General features: G+C 39.1%; 3 pseudogenes; all 3 read right to left on the reverse strand.

Annotated features, from left to right (window-relative positions):
* Positions 1-2694: 2694 nt before the first annotated feature.
* LOC149930922 (U2 spliceosomal RNA) lies at positions 2695-2823 on the reverse strand (annotated as a pseudogene).
* A 1437-nt stretch (positions 2824-4260) lies between these two features.
* LOC149930923 (U2 spliceosomal RNA) lies at positions 4261-4439 on the reverse strand (annotated as a pseudogene).
* A 15412-nt stretch (positions 4440-19851) lies between these two features.
* On the reverse strand, positions 19852-19954 carry LOC149930924 (U2 spliceosomal RNA; annotated as a pseudogene).
* Positions 19955-21442: the final 1488 nt, after the last annotated feature.

Genomic DNA, 21442 nt, shown 5'->3' on the forward strand with positions numbered 1-21442 from the left:
TTGAGAGTAATGAATAATAATCTTAAAAAGTTAAATTGAAACATGTACAGGTCCAAAATTAAGTTTAAAAACAGCGAACCTTCCCTAACATTCGGAGAATTCAACGCAAATCTTACTTTTGGAATTTCAAATCCAATATATAGAATATAACAAAATGAAATAAAGCTTTAGGCGAACCACCCAGTGAGAGTAATGAATAATAAACTTAAAAAGTTAAATTGAAACATGTACAGGTCCAAAATGAACTTTAAAAACAGCGTACCTTCCCTAACATTCGGAGAATTCAACGCAAATCTTACTTTTGTAATTGCAATTTAACTATATAAATTATCACAGTATAAAATAAAGCTTTAGGCGAACCGTTCAGTGAGAGTAATGAATAATAATCTTAAAAAGTTAAATTGAAACATGTACAGGTCCAAAATGAACTTTAAAAACAGCGAACCTTCCCTAACATTCGGAGAATTCAACGCAAATCTTACTTTTGGAATTCCAAATCCAATATATAAAATAAAACAAAATGAAATAAAGCTTTAGGTGAACCACTCAATGAGAGTAATGAATAATAAACTTAAAAAGTTAAATTGAAACATGTACAGGTCCAAAATGAACTTCAAAAACAGCGAACCTTCCTTAACTTTCGGAGAATACTCAGCAAATCTTACTTTTGGAAATACAAATTCACTAATCTATTCACAGAACACATTTGAGCTATAAGTCCACCATTCAGTGAGAGTTAATGTGAATACTCCATGAAGGTAACGAGTCAAAATACTTTGATCAAACATATTTTCTTCCTACCTCTGTAAAAGACACATTAAAAAAATCAAGTTAAAATCATTAAAAAAATCAAACAGTTTTTTAATAAAATACTTACTCTTATGATATATTATCAGCAATACTAGAAATTACTATGTTATAATCTTTAACGTTTGTGTAGAACGTATTATGGACTTTATGGTGACCTATTCCAAACTATCGAGTAATGGCGTCGTACAAAAGAAACTGCAAACTGGGCTACCAGATATTTTAAAAGGACTTTAGCTCGGCCCACTTTGATCAGCTTTTTCGCCGTAATTGGCTGTGATTGTAGAAATAATTCGTCAAATGAAAATAATGGAAATTAAAATTAAGAAAATAATAATATAAAAAATATAAAAATTAAGAACAGATAAAATTAATCAATAATTAAGTAGTTTTGATTTAACTCGTAATTTCATTAATTCACGTTAAATAAACTCGTAAATTTAAATATTAATATTCTTAATAAAATTAATATTTTGTGGTTCATTAATCATTATCAGCTCAAATACAAATACAGGTGAAACAAATTAAAATTAATTGCTGATAACCGCACCTCTAGATAGCATTGATGGACGAAACATTTCGGACGAATATTGGAGATCCATGCGACGTCGATTGGGCTGAATATCGGATGTCACGAAATTGGTACTATGAGGACTAAAATGGGACGTCCGTTATTCGTCCCGTAGAACGAATTTTGGACGGGACCAAGCTGGGCTCTATGGACCATGCTGGGGCGGCCCAGGGACGATTTGTGTTTGCTGGGTAGGTCGTCATTGGTCTACTTGCTTTTGGGCTTCTTGTTAGTTTTCGGAGGGGGAGTGGCTGGGCGTCGTCGTGATGAATTTCGTGCCTGTAATTTTCCATGGTTGATGAGTGCTGTTTTCTGGGGCGAAGTGGTGTCTGCAAATTTTTTGACCATGGCTTCATATTCGTCCAACCGGTCTGGTAAGAACCCGACTAACCATTTCTAGAAGCCTTCAGTGAAGATAGACGGTGGGTCAGCCTGTGTGTCCTCAAGGTTGTCGTTATCGTTGTCTTTCTTTTCAATGGGGTCCATAACTGGGGCGGCGTCGTCTTCGTTCCTGGTTGGTGTCGGGTTATTGGTGGCGTGTAATTCATGTACTTCGCTAGAGGTCTCGTCCTCCAGCTCTGGTTCGGGTAGTTCGGTGGTTGGTGGTCTTTTAGGGTCCTTACGAGATACTGGTTTTTCCATCATAATCGCTTTCTTTTTGTCACATGTTGAGGCTACATGCCCCTCCTGGTCGCAAAAGAAACTGTTCTTTGCGACTCCTGAATAGTACACAAGTGCTTTAATTCGCCCAAAATAAAGCACATTAGGTATAGTTTTAGTCATTTTTATTTTAACCGAACGGTCTCCTTTCTTGACGCCTTTTAGTTCCTGGTATTCGTCGCAGCGATGTGCTTTGATCTCTCCGTATTGTCGAAGGTTTGTTAAAATTGAGTCCTATTGAATCCACGAAGGGAGCTGCTTGATAGTTAACCAGACGCCGTCATCCTCGACGCTGGTTATTTTGCATGGTTTGTTGTCGATCTTAATTTCTCGATAGGAGACTGCTTGCTGTAGAAGGGCCAGTGTAGAAAAGGTAAGTAGGAAGGTCTCTTTACCAATAGGTTGTAGAGTTTCGATGCTTTCGGATCCGAGTTTCTCCTGAAAGGTGTGAGCGACTTCCAGGAAGCCGGAATCAACCTCCAAGCGAGCCATTCGTTTTTTTACCTCCAAAGCCATCCTGGCTATGAGAGGTTCACCAGTAGAAGAGAGTCCAAAGGAGCAGCGCCACACTCGGAAGGGATCCCAGGAGATTCAGCGTCACGTCAGGTAGGTAATTCTTTCAGGAACGGCAGCAGAACAGATCACAGGAACGGAACATGCAGCAAGGCAGGTAAACTCGCCTTATAGGCGTGGAAACACTTCTCGCCCCCCGACTAAGATCTCAGTATAGCATTATTGAAAACAGATACTACACTTTGATCTTAACCAAAAGGCCGAGAAGCGATAACCGGCAAAGGGGGCTTTGGTGGTTGCAAAAGAAAAAGAATGAGATTGAGCATACATATATTTCATAATTATGTTTAAGCAGATTGCTCGTGGCTGGAGATGACAGCGTGTATAACCATCACGTCTGACCAAAGAAGGCAACTTCTTGATTTCAAACCAAAAGATCGACGGCCATCGAGCGTTTTCAGCCGTCAACGGTAATATCACGCGGAATGCATTGGTTCTCGACTAATCAACGACGGTAAGCCACGTCGAGTGGGGTCATTTCTTGGGAGGGAGACCACCGGGGAACACAGCGTGCCGGTGGCTGCTCTCTTCCTCTCTCCCTCTTTTTTTCATTAACGGGGTATTTGAGTCTTTTTAATAAAATTTGTGTATTTTTAAATATTTTCTTTTACGCTGTTTCTAACTAGTTCGCCAAGGCGATAATTTATCTTCGGTTTTCTCTGGGTCTTTTTTTTAATAAGTGGCAACATGGATCCGTGCTTAATCGATAATTAGAAAAAGTAAGATCTTGATCATACGGAGTTTCCTCCTGCACGCTTACCAGAACAGCTGTAGAGAAGTGTCATGAGATATGGCACTACGAATTGACCGTGGTTCCCGCGTAGTACGCGCCCCGGCATCAGCAACACAAAAACTCGTTTTTTCCAAACCATCCCGCTTTTAACAGATATGTATAACAAAACATTCGAGAGTTCTTTGGCTTTCTTAAGCGAATTATCATATTTTTTATCTTTTTCAATCAAATTTTATGAGAGCTTCAATTAGCCTTAAGATTTAAAATTATGGGAAGCTTAACGTAAAGAATTTTCTAAAATATGAAATTGATTTGCAATAATTGAGTCGAGGTGAGTTTAATCTCTAATAGGTGGTATTAATATTTACCGTGAACGTATAAGCACTTGGAGAAGAGAAACAACGAACCTCCTGGTACCATCCTGCATATACTAGGCATCTAGAACTCAAGCCATGATTCGCTCTGCCACATACTTCACCGTAAGCGAAAACCCACTTTCACCATACTTCTTTCTAAAAATAAACAACCATTCTCCAAAACGAAGTCAAAACCGGTTATTTCTACAGCGATAGTACCGCAAACCTCGCTAGGTAACTCGATGTAAATAACTTATATGGTGTCCGTTTCGAGAACGGAGTTACCATGGTTTGGGATGGGGTGATTTTTTTAAAGGGGAAGACGTGTTGACAACGCGAATGTCGAAAAGCGGCCGGCTGTGAACTCCTAATCATGTCTCCTGTTAGTAACGAAATGACTTAAAAAATCATACCGTTGGTAACGTACGACAATTAAGGTAAAAATTTACTAAACAAATCAGTCCGAATCTTCAAAATGATCTACTAGCCAATGACGACTTTCCCTCTTATAACGTCAGGAATATATATATAAAAATGGTGTTTGATTTTAGATTCATTGAGCGAGGTGGGCCGATCCTGGAAGAACTGCAATACCAAGCCAACCCGTGGCGGAGGTGGAGCAAGCTCCGACCTCTCCGCCGCCGTCCAGAAATAAGTTTAATATCTTGGGCCCCGATGGGAGCCGTATCAGATATTAAGCTGATAAGAACAGATACTGAATTTGTTTATTTGAAATTCTTGGTCAAGATTCAATTGTTCGAGTTATTAAGTTTAAATTAGCGCGAACATTGTCAAACAGTTATTTCTTTTTCAGGTTTTGTCAACAAGGAAAGTATATTTCATTTTTCTTAGCAGTTTTTTACGATAAATAAAAAATTATATGGCAGACCAGATCAAAATTATCAATATATATTTTTTTTAACCTAACTTAAGAACAAATTGTAAAATATTTACTTTTAACTAAACGCGGATTTGAATTCATAATTACGCATTTAAAATTGGTCCTATTTTTTTCCCTTCTTGGGTTCACTGGAAACCGAAGAACTCTGTCGCCGTTTGAGACGCCCCTGGAGTTGGTTTTGGGCTTTTCGCACCGCGTCTTCGCGCCAGGCCAGAATATGCGGCCTCGCGCAGTCCACCACTGCTGCTTGTCGACAGAAGTCCTTTTATTCTTCTCTGTTTAATTTCGTGAAGTCCCAATCACGAGAATAGATCGGTTTCTCCATTACAGGTTCTGAGGTTGGTACTGCTTGCTGCGGAGGAGTTTTTAAGACGTCAGCGTAGCCTTTGGATGTTATCCCAGATGTTTCGGGAGATGACAAAAACCATCCCTCGTCGTCAATCTTGGGGTGGTCCGCCTCTGGTGTTTCGTCGTCCATATTTGCTTGGTTACTCTCCTCGTTATTTCTGAAGTTAATGGCTGATGACGGTGCCAAGCCTTCCAGATTTGCAGGGTCTTTGCGTACTGGAATAGGGGCCGGGAGGTTCAAGTTCGGCGTAGTTTGACGAGCTCTGGTTTTCTTTTTCGGGCAATCCCGAACCTGATGAGTGTCTTTGTGGCAGAAGAAACACATACGTTGGACACCTCGATACGTGATTTGTACGCGGTGGCCACTGATGGTCATCAGGTTCGGGATTGGACCCTTGACCTTTACTTTTAGGCGTCGAGTTCCGGAGCGAAGGTCTATCAGGACTCCTGTCTGGTACGTCTCCCAGGTTTCCGAGAGTTCTTGGCAGCATGAACGCAGATCGGTTTTAAAAATCGCCAACTCCCACCAGCTCGGAGCATCTTTTATGTATGAAACAGGATCTGCTACACTGATTACATCTAAAGTTTAATCGCTGACGATGATGCCACTGTCAACCGCCTTTTGGAAGCTGGCAGCGTTTCGGAAGGTGACCAGAACTTCAAACTTGGAGATCAGTTGAAAAACGGTGAAGTTCTCACGGCCGACGTGATCGAAAATGGCTGTCGCTAAATCCTCCACGCCGACACCGTCGAACTTGATGCGGGCTGTAGCCGTCTTGAGAGCGAGGACTGGATCCGGGATTGGAACAGTAGCTCGTACGTGCGGTGACTTCGACTCCACAGAAGACATTGTGTCTTGCTCTGTAGATGACAGGATCACTGGTGGACTTCCGGAACCGCTAGTGAGCGATCCCTTTCGTAGCGGGTCCAGGACAGCGTTGGACAGGATCAACAGGACTGGAACTGGTGAACTGGAACAGCAGGTAAGTACTTTTTAAGGAGCAGCAGTGGAACGGAACGGTACGGAGACAGGACATGCAACGGTGCCGCAAAGCTCGCCTTAAAGGCGTAAATACACTTCTCGCCCCCCGACTAAGATCTCTGTCCAAGGCCTTTTCAAAATCCACCGCAAGCAAGAAACCCGCCTGGGTTCGCTCTCGGTAATCATTGAGAATGCCGCGAAGGGCCACCAAGTTATAGATGGGCTGGCGCCTTCTCACGCCGCAGGTCTGATTTTGTCCGTAAAGATTGGACGTGACCTTGGAGATTCTTATGTCTAAAACGGTCGCGTACAGCTTCCTATCGCTGTTAATTAGAGTGATAGGTCGCCACGACGACGGAAAGGTTTTCTGGATTTCGTCTTTGCACAGAAGCGTAACGTTGCCAACTTGGAACGATTCAGGTAAGTCCGAACCGCTGAAGAAGTCATTAAAGACATTGGTAAGAATGGGACGTAGTTCCGCCCACATAAACGAGTAGAACTCTGTAGGTAAGCCATCCGGACCAGGGGCTTTACCGCTTTTCAACCGGTGTAACGCCTGGATTACCTCGTCCTCCGCGATAAGACGGTCTAAGAAGTCGCGGTCTAGTTCAGAAAGGGTTGGCAGCGCGGCGGCATGACGCTCGAAGAACGCGTCCGCATCACTGAGAGTGTCCCTCGTATACAGAGCTTCGTAATAATGGACGAAATAGTCATGGATGTCCGAGTCAACGGACGAAATAACGGTCGCGGTGGTGACTTCGATGATAGCGACGTGTTGTTTTGGGGTTTTAATTCAACGGTAGAAGGAAGAGTTAAAGTCCTCCTCTTCCGCTAATTGCGTTGCCTAAGCGCGGTCTTGTTGATCGCGGATATGGAACGCCAAATGTGTCACAATTTGCCCAAATTATGCGCGTTGGAAAATTCGGCGCGCAAAATCGCGTTCTCCAATCTGGGCACAGAAAACAAGTTTTTAACCAATCAAATGCGTAAAATTTTTGCGTGCAAAAATATTTCGATGCGTGTCAAAATATTTCGGAGGGTTATTTAAAAATACCGAGTCTTTTTAACGCGAAAGGCCTGTAAGCCAATGAATTTTAACTTTACATATCAAAATTTAAATTCAACCAATTAGGTTTGAATTGAACGTAAAGACGGAGTTTAGCGATAGTAGAAAACATTTCAGCACGCCAAAACTTTTAGCGCGCAAAATTGGTTTCTTGCGGGTTAATTTCTTCAATGTCATTTGCACTTTCCCATTGGTTGATATTTGTAAACGAGCACGCTATTGGCTTATTTTGGACATGCCCAATTTTTGAAATTAAAATTTTGGCAGGTGCGCAAGATTCTAACGCGCTAAATTTTCACCCGTTAATAATATTTTTGGCGAGTGCAAAATGTTACATTTTGCATTTCATAACGCGACAAAAGCAAAATTTAACGCTTTATATTTCGTTTCGACGCGCAAAAAAATCGCGGTTATCAAAATATTTCGACGCGCTGAAAAAAAAACAACGCGCCAATTCCAGAAGCCGCGCGTCAAAACTCGCTTCCGGCGTGCAAGAAACTCGCTTCCGGCGCGTAAGAAAATCGCTTCCGGCGCGCAAGAAACTCTCTTCCGGTGCGCAAGAAAATCGCTTCCGGCACGTAGTAAAATTTGGAATTTATTTTAGAGATTCGAAAAATAAAGCGCGAAAATAAAGATTATCTTTAGTAGTTGTTTAGATAGTTATATAAAAGATGTCGCTTATTTTTCATTTAACCTAATAACTTAAAAAACAGTGTCTGATAATTTAGATATATTTCAAACTTTCAATAAAAATCATTATGAAACCATAAAAATACTAAAAGTACGGAAAAACTTGTACTTAATTCGTGAATGATCTTTAAAAGCTGAAGGGGATCGTACGAAGCACTAAATGTGGTAAGGGCCTTTCGCTAATAAAAAAAAAGTTCAAAATCAAATTTCATGGGAATATTACCTCCTGTCAATTTTGAGGGAAAATTTGACCAAAAGTTAACTAATAATAGCTAGAAATAATAAAACAAAAATATTGCGAACAAAATAATCATATTTTTGAGATTATAAAATTATTACAAATGAAAAACACAAGGTAATATTTTTAAAGGGACTACCTCACGACCATTATTATAGAAAAATAATTTTTAGAGACTCGTTTTTAACGCTTAAAAAGTGGGTAGATGTCACTTCTTTAAAACCAAAATACACAAGAACAAATTTGAATACAATAAAAGCCCACATCAAGTACTGTCTTTTGAGACCCAAATTTTTTTTTTTTTTAAAAAATAAGGTATTTTGGGTATCGGCAATCAAACTTTTTTTAAATTTAATTTCCATGGAATACCTCGCCAAAATTTCACGATGGACCTACTTTATCTCCATGTCAAAACCAACGCGTTCTGCTAAACCCAGATTTGGTCGAAGTTTAAATCTAAATTTAATTTTAGTTTAAGAAATTTTATATGATAGAATTTAAAACATAAAGTTGTTAACTGATTTCATACTTTGGCCAATTACAACTGGTTGGCGTTTTAAGGCGTGATATTTTATAGCAATTAAAAGCGCCATCAAGAGGTCAGCAACGTTTTCATATTACACGCGTCGTTGTAAACAAAACCCACATTTATTCAATAGATCTTTCTACAATGCAATTTTAACAAATACATTTATGAAATTCTTAAGTTTTCGGAGGACGGGCTGACGGTTTACCTAAAATTTCGATCTACACTAGCTCGCGCAATTTTACTGAAAGTTGAAATCGTATGCGCACGTTCTATTTATGTGGAAAGTTCAATAAAACAGATTTACAGAATCGATAAAAATGGTATGCTTAGTTTTTTATTTTACTATAGTGTAAGCTTATCTAAGTAGCAAGTCTAATTGTTTATTTTATTCAAAATGTTACATTATTTTCACACTAGGATTCAATCATAATTCGCTACGCAAATTATGCGAATTTGTTTAATTTTGAAAGTTTTTGAAAGAATACATCGAGGGGCAGCTCACTCCAATGATTATAGGACACCCTCGTATGATTAAATCATGATTAAAATTAAATCTGTAGCTTTGGCAGTACAAAGATTAAAAATGATTAAATCATGATTAAATTTTTAATCATGATTATTAGGACACCTGGTAAAAAAAGTGATCTGCCCCTCGGAATACCTTTATTTATACTAAAACATATTTAAAATGGCTCCAGATATAATTAGAAAATAATTGTTGTTTTACCCCTATTGAAATATTTTTATTTTTTTATCTGAAATATTTTGAGATAGGGTCAATGGAGGTATGTGTGATCAAAATATTTTTTTGGGAGTTTACTTGAAATTATTCCTAAACTCAAAATAGCATACTCTTAAGAATTGGCACCATTAATATGGGCACTTTATCCTACACAACTACGCAAAAAATTAATATCGAGTAAATAGTTATTTAAATATTAATTATTTAATTTAACTCTGTTACTGATCACACTTACCCCCAAAATGTGGGGGGATGGTGATCACATGCAATCCTTGACCAATCACTATGAAATTACATCCAGAGGTGAAATATGGTGTCCCAATAAGCTATATTTTTTTCGTAGCTCTAAAATAATATCTTCGTGTGGACACATTTAATGCAAAAAGTAGAAACTCCACCCACGGAAATATATTCTATGTGTCCTAGTATTATTTTTCAGAGGTTTCTATTTTATTTTAAACCAGTGGCGTTTTTAAGGGGGGTCGAAAATTGAATTTTTACCCCCTCTAACCTAAACGTCTCCGTAGCGTTTGATAGGAGCAATGTACAATAATTTCAAATATATCGTTGTATAGGTATTTGACTAAGGAACAACCAATTATGTTCAGAGTTGGGCAAAAGGGGCGGAAAGGTGGCAAAAATTTAAAAACTCTCAGCTTTTTCTCGAATTTTCACCCCTATTGAACCAAAATGTTCCCATATCTCTTAAAAGGAACATCACATGATGAAATTGAAGGTATCGTTTTATAGGCAGTTGTTTAAAGAAAATCTCGTACAATCGGGGTGGAACAATGCGGGTAAAAGGGGAAGGGAAAATGTAGAAATTAGTTCAAATTACATTTTTGATCTTACGCGGTTCTTATCACGGTTTAATACTAAAAACAATGCTCAAGAACCCTCAATATCTTAACAAAGAGATGAAGGAACTTTAATTAAAATCGTTTCAAGCCTTTTTCGCATCTTTCAACATGAAAAAAATGAAGGAACGTCCGAATTTATTTCGACTATATTTCTTAACGTATCCAGTTGAAATTAACTATTTCCTTAATTACTAACTACATTTAAAACATAGAGGGTTGTGCCTTAGTCAAATACCTATTAAAATATGTATTTGAAATTATTCTGCGATACTTTTAGGTTAAAGATTTAAAAATGTAAACTTGAAAAATTACTAGGACATATATAGAACATATTTCCGTCGAGTGTCCACTTTTTAAATTCCATGGACACGAATGTGTTTTTTGTGACAGTACAGACTGGACTAAAAAAACAAAAGAAATGAAATCTTTAAACTATTTAATTAGAGGTCGGGGACGGGTAATCATTAGCCATGTTCAAATTGATTTTTTTCGGGAAAAAAATGTAAACAAAGAAATTTACCGGTTAATATTTCGGAAAATGATTTAAAAAATGTATTATTCGTAAAATTTGAGCTTTTTATCGAAAAAAATAGGGTTGTTAATTTTCCGGAAAAATAAAATGCGGAAAAATTTCCAGAAAATTATTCCGCAAATCCGAAAAATAAAAAATTTAAACATAAATTACTTTTCAAGGGTTTTTAATGTTTTAAACTTTTTATCGATTTAAAATGACTAATATCAGTAAACATACTACAAAACATTAATAGTGTTACATTGTTAATCTGTTTAAAGCTAGTCTAGAGGTTTAGTTTTACTTTTAGATTAGAAAAAATGAGGTGAAAATGCCGCTTTATTTAAATTTGCAAACAATATTAGACTAATCATGGAATGAAAACGTTTTTAATATTTTTCGGAAAAATACGGAAAATTTTCCGGAAAAAAGGCCTCGGTAATTTTCCGGAAAATTTTCCGACTTACAACACTAGAAAAAAACGTCGTTTTTCCGATTAATTTTACAAATTTATCAAAAAATTAATCGGATAATACAGAAATATAAATTACTTGATCAAAACATTTTCCGAATAATTTTGAGAGCTTTATCTATTGAATAAAAGCTAACCATCCCCGACCTCTATATTTAATTGCGCATTTTAACAATAAACGTATAATAAATATGAAACTTATAATACATCTGTATTGTGAACTAGAGCTATAATATATATCATATAGAAATCAGTTTCAAAGTTGATTTTCTCGGATCTTAATTATTGATGTTACGAGGTTTTTAAACTAAAGTACCCAGATGCGTATAAAGCTAGCTAAAGCTTAACATTACCTTTATTTAGTAAATTTAAATAAAAATTATAAAAAGTTGTTTAAAAACCATAAATTATTTTACGAAAATTTAACATTGATTACATTAAATTTTGAAAAGCTCACATTATTAGCAAAAATAGAAAATTTTCCTAAAACGATAAGCCGACTACAAAATACCAAAATATGAAGCCGGTTTGCTTTTAATTTAATAGTTTAAAAATCGATTTCAAATAATATATATTACTACTGGAACGTTGTAGAATCTAAGAATCAAAGAGTCAGTTAAAGAATCATGGAATCTATAGTGGAAATAACGGAATAGGAAGTGGAATCTAATGAAATATAGAGAATCAACCAGGAGTATATAGGAATCGCGGATTCAAAGTTCGAAAATCGTTTTTCCAGAATCACAGTAGAATCTAAGAATCATGGATCATGGATCATGGATTCCTTGATTTGGAATCTTGTACACAATCTTTCGAAGTGACTGAACCCTGGAATGCGGTAATGTCACTCCGTAGCTTTGACCATGGCCGCCTTTTTTGGCGGTTTTTTTTCTCTATAGAAAAAAGCATGGATGGCGTAGCGTGACGTCGCACTGATACTACTCTATAGTTTATAATCTTTGCATATAATTTACAAGGGGTCTAAAAATAACCTTTTTCGGACTCCTTTCCTCGCCCATTTCTTCGAATTACTTCGAACCCCACCCCCGACCTCGACCTCGAAAGCTATTCCCAATTCATCTCTTATGTCAAATGTCCCCTATCTTTCGCTTCCTGATCGCACGGAGAAGCTAGGGTAACCTAGGATAGTCAAATAACCCTCCTAGGTGAGCATTTTTACAGTCCGAACGCTCAGCGAAAAGACGGACGAAAAAACCGGAGGCGGACCTCGAAGATGTTCGCCTCCGGTTTTCTGATCACCTAGGGGGGTGAGATACCAATAATTTTCTTCGGTGCGAACAATTGACGGATTACGGGAAGTCCAGTTCCGAGAACTTATGCACGTGCGAACGCTTTATGGTACCTTCTTTCAGTAAATCTGATTTAATCATGATTAAAGATTAGATCATGATTAAAATGATTGAAATGTTTCGAATACTTTAATCGTTATTATTTTGATTAGATCTTGATCTTAATTAATTGAATGATTAAATCGTGATTATTTTTATTAGATCTTGATCTTAAATGAATGATTAAATCGTGAATATTTTGATTAGATCTTGATCTTGATTTAATGATTGAATCGTGATTATCTTGATATTGATTGAATGATTAAATCGTGATTATCTTGATATTGATTGAATGATTAAATCGTGATTATTTTGATTAGATCTTGATCTTGATTGAATGATTGAATAGTGATTATTTTGATTAGATCTTGATCTTGATTGAATGATTGAATCGTGATTATTTTGATTAGATCTTGATCTTGATTGAATGATTGAATCGTGATTATCTTGATATTGATTGAATGATTAAATCGTGATTATTCATGATTATATTGATTAAATCCGATTTAATCATGATCGGAGAACTCTCTCCTTTTGTTCAGAGAAATTCCTTGTTTCCACTTTCTCTTGCGAATTTGCTGTTATACTTTTGGTCGTCTGGCCTTGGGCACGTTTCGTAGGAATAACATTGCTTCTAACAGTAGTCTTTTAGCAATCGGTATTCGAAGTTCCCAAATTATTTTCTTCAAAAGATAAAACATTTCTGATATTTCCCTAAAGGCAGTAATCTTTAGTAATTAACCGGTCAGTCAATCAGTTTCTAGTTCTAATAGAACGTTTTAATTTAAATATTTATCCATTCTGTAATTATATATTTCGTCCGACTGATCGAACATATAGTGCTCAAAATAATTTTGGTAATTCCAAGATCAGTAGTTAACGGTATCTAACGTCCTTCCTGGCTGAATTATCGGGAAATTCTCAACTTGTTTAGTTCCGGGGTTATTCAATTTCAGATTGCCAAATTTATTTTAGTTATTATTAGTTGTTTATAATTAAGTGTCAACACAAAGATAGAAGAGTACTACACGAACTAGAGATAAAGTAGGCAATGACCATAGTACTCTTCCTCCTTAAAGGGAATATAACCATTAAGGCGTTTTATTTAACCCCCCCCCCGCCCCTCCCCCAAAACCACTAAACAGCACCAAAAATATCTGAAACCAAGGCAGAGTGGTGAAGAAAAGAACCCTAGGTGTTCCAAACAACAGAAGTTATACTCCCTTTAACACGGGAAAATGGGGAATGATTTTATATGATTCGTAAATTTGGAATAATCATATTAGATTCTCGAAATTCCATCACGGATTCCTTCGATTCGGAATACGAGAATCAAGGCCTGTACAAGATTCTCGCTAGTGACGGCTCGACATTACTCTATAACAACCCTGGCGGAATTTAAAAAAATCTTTTGCGTAGTAAGCCTGTTTGCCATCAGAGTTTGAGTTGAAAGGCAGCTTACTTCCGTTTCGGGTGCGTTAAAATGATTATTATCAAGAGTCATACATTCGAATCGCGATTTAATTACTCTAATCACGATTTCATCAATGAAATTACGTTTCCAATTCACTATAGCCACGTTTTATTCAAAACATTACAATTCAAAAACGTACCAACAATTGAAGTAATCCTAACCACGATTTAATCAAATCACAAATCAATAAACCTTATAACAATTCAGTCAATCTAATGATTCTAATCACAATTCGATAATTCTAATCACGATTCAATCAAATGTTCTAATCACGATTCAATCAAATGTTCTAATCACGATTCAATCAAATGTTCTAATCACGATTCAAACAAATGTTCTAATCACGATTCAATCAAATGTTCTAATCATGATTCAATCAAATGTTCTAATCACGATTCAATCAAATGTTCTAATCACGATTCAATCAAATGTTTTAATCACGATTCAATCAATTGTTCTAATCACGATTCGATAACTCTAATCATGATTTATTCAGTCTTATAACGAATTCAATCATTCGAATCACAATTCAATCATTCTAATTGCCATAAAATCTCACGCCTTAAAACGCCAACCAATTGTAATTGGCCAAAGTATGAAATCAGTTAACAACTTTATGTTTTAAATTCTATCATATAAAATTTCTTAAACTAAAATTAAATTTAGATTTAAACTTCGACCAAATCTGGGTTTAGCAGAACGCGTTGGTTTGGACATGGAGATAAAGTAGGTCCATCGTGAAATTTTGGCAAGGTATTTCATGGAAATTAAATTTAAAAAAAGTTTGATTGCCGATACCAAAAATACCTGATTTTTAAAAAAAATATTTTTTGGTGTCAAAAGACTGTACTTGATGTGGGCTTTTATTGTATTCAAATTTGTTCTTGTGTATTTTGGTTTTAAAGAAGTGACATCTACCCACTTTTTAAGCGTTAAAATCGAGTCTCTAAAAATTATTTAATTTAATAATGGTCGTGAGGTAGTCCCTTTAAAAATATTACCATGTGTTTTTCATTTGTAATAATTTTATAATCTCAAAAATATGATTATTTTGTTCGCAATATTTTTGTTTTATTATTTCTAGCTATTATTAGTTAACTTTTGGTCAAATTTTCCCTCAAAATTGACAGGAGGTAATATTCCCATGAAATTTGATTTTGAACTTTTTTTTATTAGCGAAAGGCCCTTACCACATTTAGTGCTTCGTACGATCCCCTTCAGCTTTTAAAGATCATTCACGAATTAAGTACAAGTTTTTCCGTACTTTTAGTATTTTTATGGTTTGATAATGATTTTTATTGAAAGTTTGAAATATATCTTAATTATCAGACACTGTTTTTTAAGTTATTAGGTTAAATGAAAAATAAGCGACATCTTTTATATAACTATCTAAACAACTACTAAAGAGAATCTTTATTTTCGCGCTTTATTTTTCGAATCTCTAAAATAAATTCCACATTTAATTACGTGCCGGAAGCGATTTTCTTGCGCACCGGAAGAGAGTTTCTTGCGCGCCGGAAGCGAGTTTCTTGCACGCCGGAAGCGAGTTTTGACGCGCGGCTTCTGGAATTGGCGCGTTGTTTTTTTTCAGCGCGTCGAAATATTTTGATGACCGCGATTTTTTTGCGCGTCGAAACAAAATATAACGCGTTAAATTTTGCTTTTGTCGCGTTATGAAATGCAAAATGTAACATTTTGCACTCGCCAAAAATATTATTAACGGGTGAAAATTTAGCGCGTTAGAATCTTGCGCACCTGCCAAAATTTTAATTTCAAAAATTGGGCGTGTCCTAAATAAGCCAATAGCGTGCTCGTTTACAAATATCAACCAATGGGAAAGTGCAAATGACATTGAAGAAATTAACCCGCAAGAAACCAATTTTGCGCGCTAAAAGTTTTGGCGTGCTGAAATGTTTTCTACTCTCGCTAAACTCCGCCTCTACGTTCAATTCAAACCTAATTGGTTGAATTTAAATTTTGATATGTAAAGTTAAAATTCATTGGCTTACAGGCCTTGCGCGTTAAAAAGACTCGGTATTTTTAAATAACCCTCCGAAATATTTTGACACGCATCGAAATATTTTTGCACGCAAACATTTTACGCATTTGATTGGTTAAAAACTTGTTTTCTGTGCCGGATTGGAGAACGCGATTTTGCGCGCCGAATTTTCCAATGCGCATACTTTGGGCAAATTGTGACACATTTGGCGTTCCATACGCGGAAATGCGTATGTATTCAGCGCGAAGAAGGGACAGGACCTCTTCCTTAGCCGCTACAGTCATGGTAGTTTCCGGTGTAACCCGAGAAACCTTTTGGAGTGCCCATCTAAGGAACGCCGTCTCTTGGCGGTGTTTCGCCGCGCGATTTTTCCCGACGTGACGGAAATAACGCGCGCACTCTAACTTGGCAGTTTCTAAGGCGGAAACAGAGTCAACTTTGGCTAAAATATGACGGAGCGCGGCCTTGTGGGTTTCCCGGTCGCCGTCGGTCAAAATGGCGGTGTTAAGGCGCCAGACACTCGGACCACGCTGGCGCGGTGGCGAAACGCAAACGGACAATAGGACGGCATCGTGGTCCGAAATATGCCGTAAAGACAAAATATCAGCGCACTGCGGGACAATGGTGTCGTTGATAGACACGAAGAAAGTGTGTAAGCGTGAATTGGCGTGGTTGGAGTGCCAAGAATAGGCCCTGGCGGTCGGGTGCAGTTGACGCCATGCGTCACGAAGGTTCCAGTCGGTTACGACCGAGGCTAAGGTAGAAGCGCTGAGGTCTGGGGGACCAAGCGGAAGGGCGTCACGATCAAGATTGGCGTCTAAAACGCAGTTGAAGTCACCGCCGAGTACGAGACGGTCAAACTTCCCTCCGAAAAAATTCGGCAGGTTTTCGAAAAACGCGAGGCGTTGTATTGGCCGACACGGCGCGTAAAGCGATACGAGACGGAATAATTGGTCTTGGACGCGAACGTTCAGACTCACGACACGTCCCTGGATGTCACACCGGAAACCAGTGACAGAGGACGCGAAAACGTCACGAACCAAGATGGCCGAACCACAACTAGAGGCGGAAATGGCAACAGAATAAAAGACTTTATAACCGGTGAAAAGAGACCGGATCGTGAGCCAGTTATCCGTGTTTAATCAGTGAGTTTCTTGTAGAAAAACGAAATCTAGACCGTGGGCACTGACAAAAGCGGCAGTGTCCACAGCCTTGAGTCTGCTTCTCAAACCGTTACAGTTAAAAGTGGAAAAATTTAGTAAACGTTTGGACATTAAATTTAAATTAAAGATTACTAGTATTAAAGGTAAACAGTTCACTATGACCGGAAAGGAATGAAACTAAATAAAAACGAATTAAAATCTTATCTCGCCATCCGAGTCGCTGCCGTGAGAGTTCTCTGAATTTCTAGATGGGTTCTTGGTGACTTCGTTTTCACAGCTCGGTGTGGTTTGACCGATCAGGAGAGATGACTTGTTCTGTCTCTTGAGTGGTGTGAACGGGTTGTGTTCAAGGCCGGGAAGTTGCTGACCGTCGGGTTTCATTTTCTTAGGGGTCAAAAGCGCGCTGGCGTAGCTTTGAACCGGTGTCCCAGACATGATGGCATCGAATAAAGGCACGGATGCCTCTCCTTTCTCCTGCTCCGTGAACGCGCGGCTCGCCATCTCGTCGGCGGAGAGAAAAATCTCCGAAACGTCACCGGCCGAGGCTTCACCGCCGGGGACGGGTGCTGCAGGCGGGGTCGCTGTTGATAAACCGGCGATATCGCCGTCGGGAGTACTGTTCGTCTCCACGTGGGCGGTTTCCTTAACCTCGTTTTCAGGTAAGTTTTTCTTTTTGTCTGGGCAGTTGGCCCTGTTGTGGCCTGGTTTTTGGCAACCAAAGCAGAGCTGCTTAACCCCGGAATACGTGACGAGGTAGTTTTGACGGTTAAATGTCCAGATGTTTGGGACAAGCTTCGTCATTTTGATCTTAACTCGGCGGTTGCCGGTGCGGACTCCCGCCAATTCTGCTTCTTTGTACGTCTCGAATTCGTGGGCTTTAACTTCCCCATATTGTTTCAATGCAGTACATACCGTGGCTGCTTGTATGTATTTGGGTACGTTGCGGATGGTGATCCATCGAGTGCTGGTGTCGACTTCTTGTAATTCGAAATCCTTTCCATGAACTGGTCATAGGTGCTTTTCTAAAGAAACGTGATTATAAAATTACCGTTTCCCACGGGCTGAAGAGTATTCCCGGCCTGGGCATATATAGCCCTCACGACATCGAAGTAATTGGTAGCTTTGTCTGCTATCAATCGCGCTGTTCGCGACCTCTCCTCTGACGCCATGTTAATGGCAGTCAGTAAACACCTCAAAATTAAACTATCCCGCAGGAGTTAGAAATTAAAACACCAAATACCGTCGTAACGCAAAACAAAGCAAAACGCGAAACTAGGCTTAGCGCCTGGCATGAAAAACTAAAACACGGCCGCCGCCTTGAAAAAGGCAACGACGCGCGAGACGAGAGAGAAAACCGCGTCGACGGAGCGATGCGGACGCACGTCTGCTCTCTCCGCGGATAAGAACAGATACTTTTAATAGTTTATTAAAATGTCGTTTTGATACAAACTATACATATATGACAGTATTGTTCGCGGTTTTAATTATTTAAGTTAGCGCGAACATTCGTTAAAATAAAAATTTACATTGTAAAATTAAAAGCGAGCTAAAAGCGAAGTCAAAATTTAAAAGTTAAATTTTATAACATATTTTTCCCTTTTTTAGGATCTCTTGCATCTAAGGGACTTTGCCTTCTTTTGGAACGATGAAGGAGTACTTTCTCGGCCATCTTTAGTGTGTTGTCTCGCCAGTCTGTGATTGGTTTAATCGTGGAGGTTAATGCTACGGCTCGGCGGCAGAACTCTTCGATTTCGGGTCTCGTCATTACAGCGAAATCCCAATCGCGGTTATAAATTTCCACTTCTGGTTCAGGTTCCTTTTGTGTTGGCAGATCAGGTTTTGGCATTCTCTGAGGCGACTTAACGGCCTCAGCGTAGCCTTGAGGTTTCTTTGGGGATGGCTCTGGAGTAGTCAACGTCCAGCTCCCTTCAGAGCTGTTTGAGTTGTCGGATGCGGTAAGTATGGGTAATTGGCTTATTTGGTTTTCTTGTTTTTCTTCCAGGTTATTGTCTTGAGTGGAGGCTTTGGTAAGTGTAGGTATTGAGCTTCTGGTTATTTCAGGATCTTTTGGTAAGTCGTCTTTGGTTCCAGGTTTCTCTGTCGTCTGATTTTTCTTTTTTTCGCACGTAGAGGCAACGTGCCCCTCCTGCTCACAAATGAAGCACTTTTTCGTGACCCCGGTATAATACACCAGGGCCCTGCTCCTTCCAAAATAAAGCACATAAGGTATCGTTTTATTCATCTTAATTTTTACCGATCGGTCTCCGTTTTTAATTCCCTTTAGTTCCTTGTATTCATCTAGGCGGTGTGCCTTAATATCTTCGTACTTTCGTAAGGTAGTCAATATTGAGTCCCATTGTATCCATGGCGGAAGCTGTTTAATGCTCAGCCAGACGCCGTCGTCCTCGACACTTATGATTTTACAGGTAGTGTTGTTAACGTTTATTTCTCCATAAGAGACAGCTTGCTGCAGAAATGCTAGAGAGTTTCAATACTGTCCACTCCAAGTTTTTCCCGGAAGGTGCGGGCAATTTCCAAGAAGCCAGCGTCAACTTCGAGTCGGGCGGTCCGTTTTTTCACCTCTGCAGCCATGATGGCTTTAGGGGGGTCGTCAGGTGAAGGCAAGTCCCAGGAAGGAACAGCGTCAAGTGGTATTGGCAGGAATCAGGATACAGGCGTGGAGAGCCGGAACAGCAGCGACAGGTAAGCAGCGGCGGCACCAGGATCAGCAACGGAACCAGGAACAGCGGCGGCAGCTTCAGGAGCAGGAACAGGAACAGGCACGTCAGAATACCGACAGGTAAGACCGCATAGCAGGAACTAGCTAAAAAGCTGGAGAACTCGCTTGACGGCCTTTCGGCCAAGATTTCAGCGAAATAGCTGGGAACAGATACTTCACTTTGATCTTAGCCAAAAGGCCGAGAAGCGATAACCGGCCAAGGGGGCTTTGGTGGTTGAAGAAGAAAAAGAGTGAGATTGAGCATTCATATATTTCATAATTATGTTTAAGCAGATTGCTCGTGGCTGGAGATGACAGCGTGTATAACCATCACGTCTGACCAAAGAAGGCAACTTCTTGATTTCAAACAAAAAGATCGACGGTCATCGAGCGTTTTCAGCCGTAAACGGTAATATCACGCGGAATACATTGGTTCTCGACTCATCAAAGACGGTAAGCCGCGTCGAGTGGGGTCATTTCTTGGGAGGGAGACCACCAGGGAACACGGCGTGCCGGTGGCTGCTCTCTTCCTCTCTCCCTCTTTTTTCCATTAACGCGGTATTTGAGTCTTTTTAATAAAATTAGTGTATTTTTAAATATTTTCTTTTGGGCTGTTTCTAACTAGTTCTCCAAGGCGATAATTTATCTTCGGTTTTCTCTGGGTCTTTTTTTTAATAAGTGGCAACATGGAACCGGGCTTAATCGATAATTAGAAAAATTAAGATCTTGATCATACGGAGTTTCCTCCTGCACGCTTACCAGAACAGCTGTAGATAAATGTCAATTGATATGGCACTACGAATTGACCATGGTTGCCGCGTAGTACGCGCCCCGGCATCAGCAACACAAAAACTCGTTTTTTCCAAACCATCCCGCTTTTAACAGTCCCCTCCAAATGTTACCGGTCACAGCGTAAGATAGATACTACTATCGACATTGCGCCCTCTGGAAGCGAGATATGTATAACAAAACATTCGGGAGTTCTTTGGCTTTCTTAAGCGAATTGTCATATTTTTTAATCTTTTCAATCAAATTTTATGAGAGCTTCAATTAGCCTTTAAGATTTAAAATTATGGGAAGCTTACGGTAAGAATTTTCTAAAATATGAAATTGATTAGCAATAAGTGAGTCGAGGTGAGTTAAATCTCTAATAGTTTGTATTAATATTTACCGTAAACGTATACGCACTTGGAGAAGAGAAACAACGAACCTCCCGGTACCATCCTGCATATACGACAATTAAGGTAAAAAATTACAAAACAAATCCGTTCGAATCTTCAAAATGATCCACTAGCCAATGACGACTTTCCCTCTTATGACGTCAGGAATATATCCTGGACGAAGCAGGGGGCATGGCTTCCACCACTGCGGACGTCAAGAGACAATAGGAGACGGGCCCACGAAACACCAGAGGGCGATCCCCGAGAGGCGCCGGCGAGGAGACCAGGAACTAGCAGCGACAGGTAAGTAGCAGCCGAACCAGGACCAGGAACAGCAGCGGAGCCTGGAACAGCAACGGAACCGGAAACAGCAGCGACAGCTTCAGGAGCAGGAACACGAACAGGAACAGTGACGTCAGGATAACGGCAGGTAAGGCAACATCGCAGGAACCAGCTGGAGAGCTGGGAAAACTCGCTTGACGGCCTTTCGGCCAATATTTCAGCGAAATAGCTGGGAACATACTTAAAATTGTTTATTG

Source organism: Leiobunum rupestre, chromosome 9, assembly GCF_980474605.1.
Source record: "Leiobunum rupestre chromosome 9, qqLeiRupe1.1.hap1, whole genome shotgun sequence".
NCBI lineage: Eukaryota > Metazoa > Arthropoda > Arachnida > Opiliones > Sclerosomatidae > Leiobunum > Leiobunum rupestre.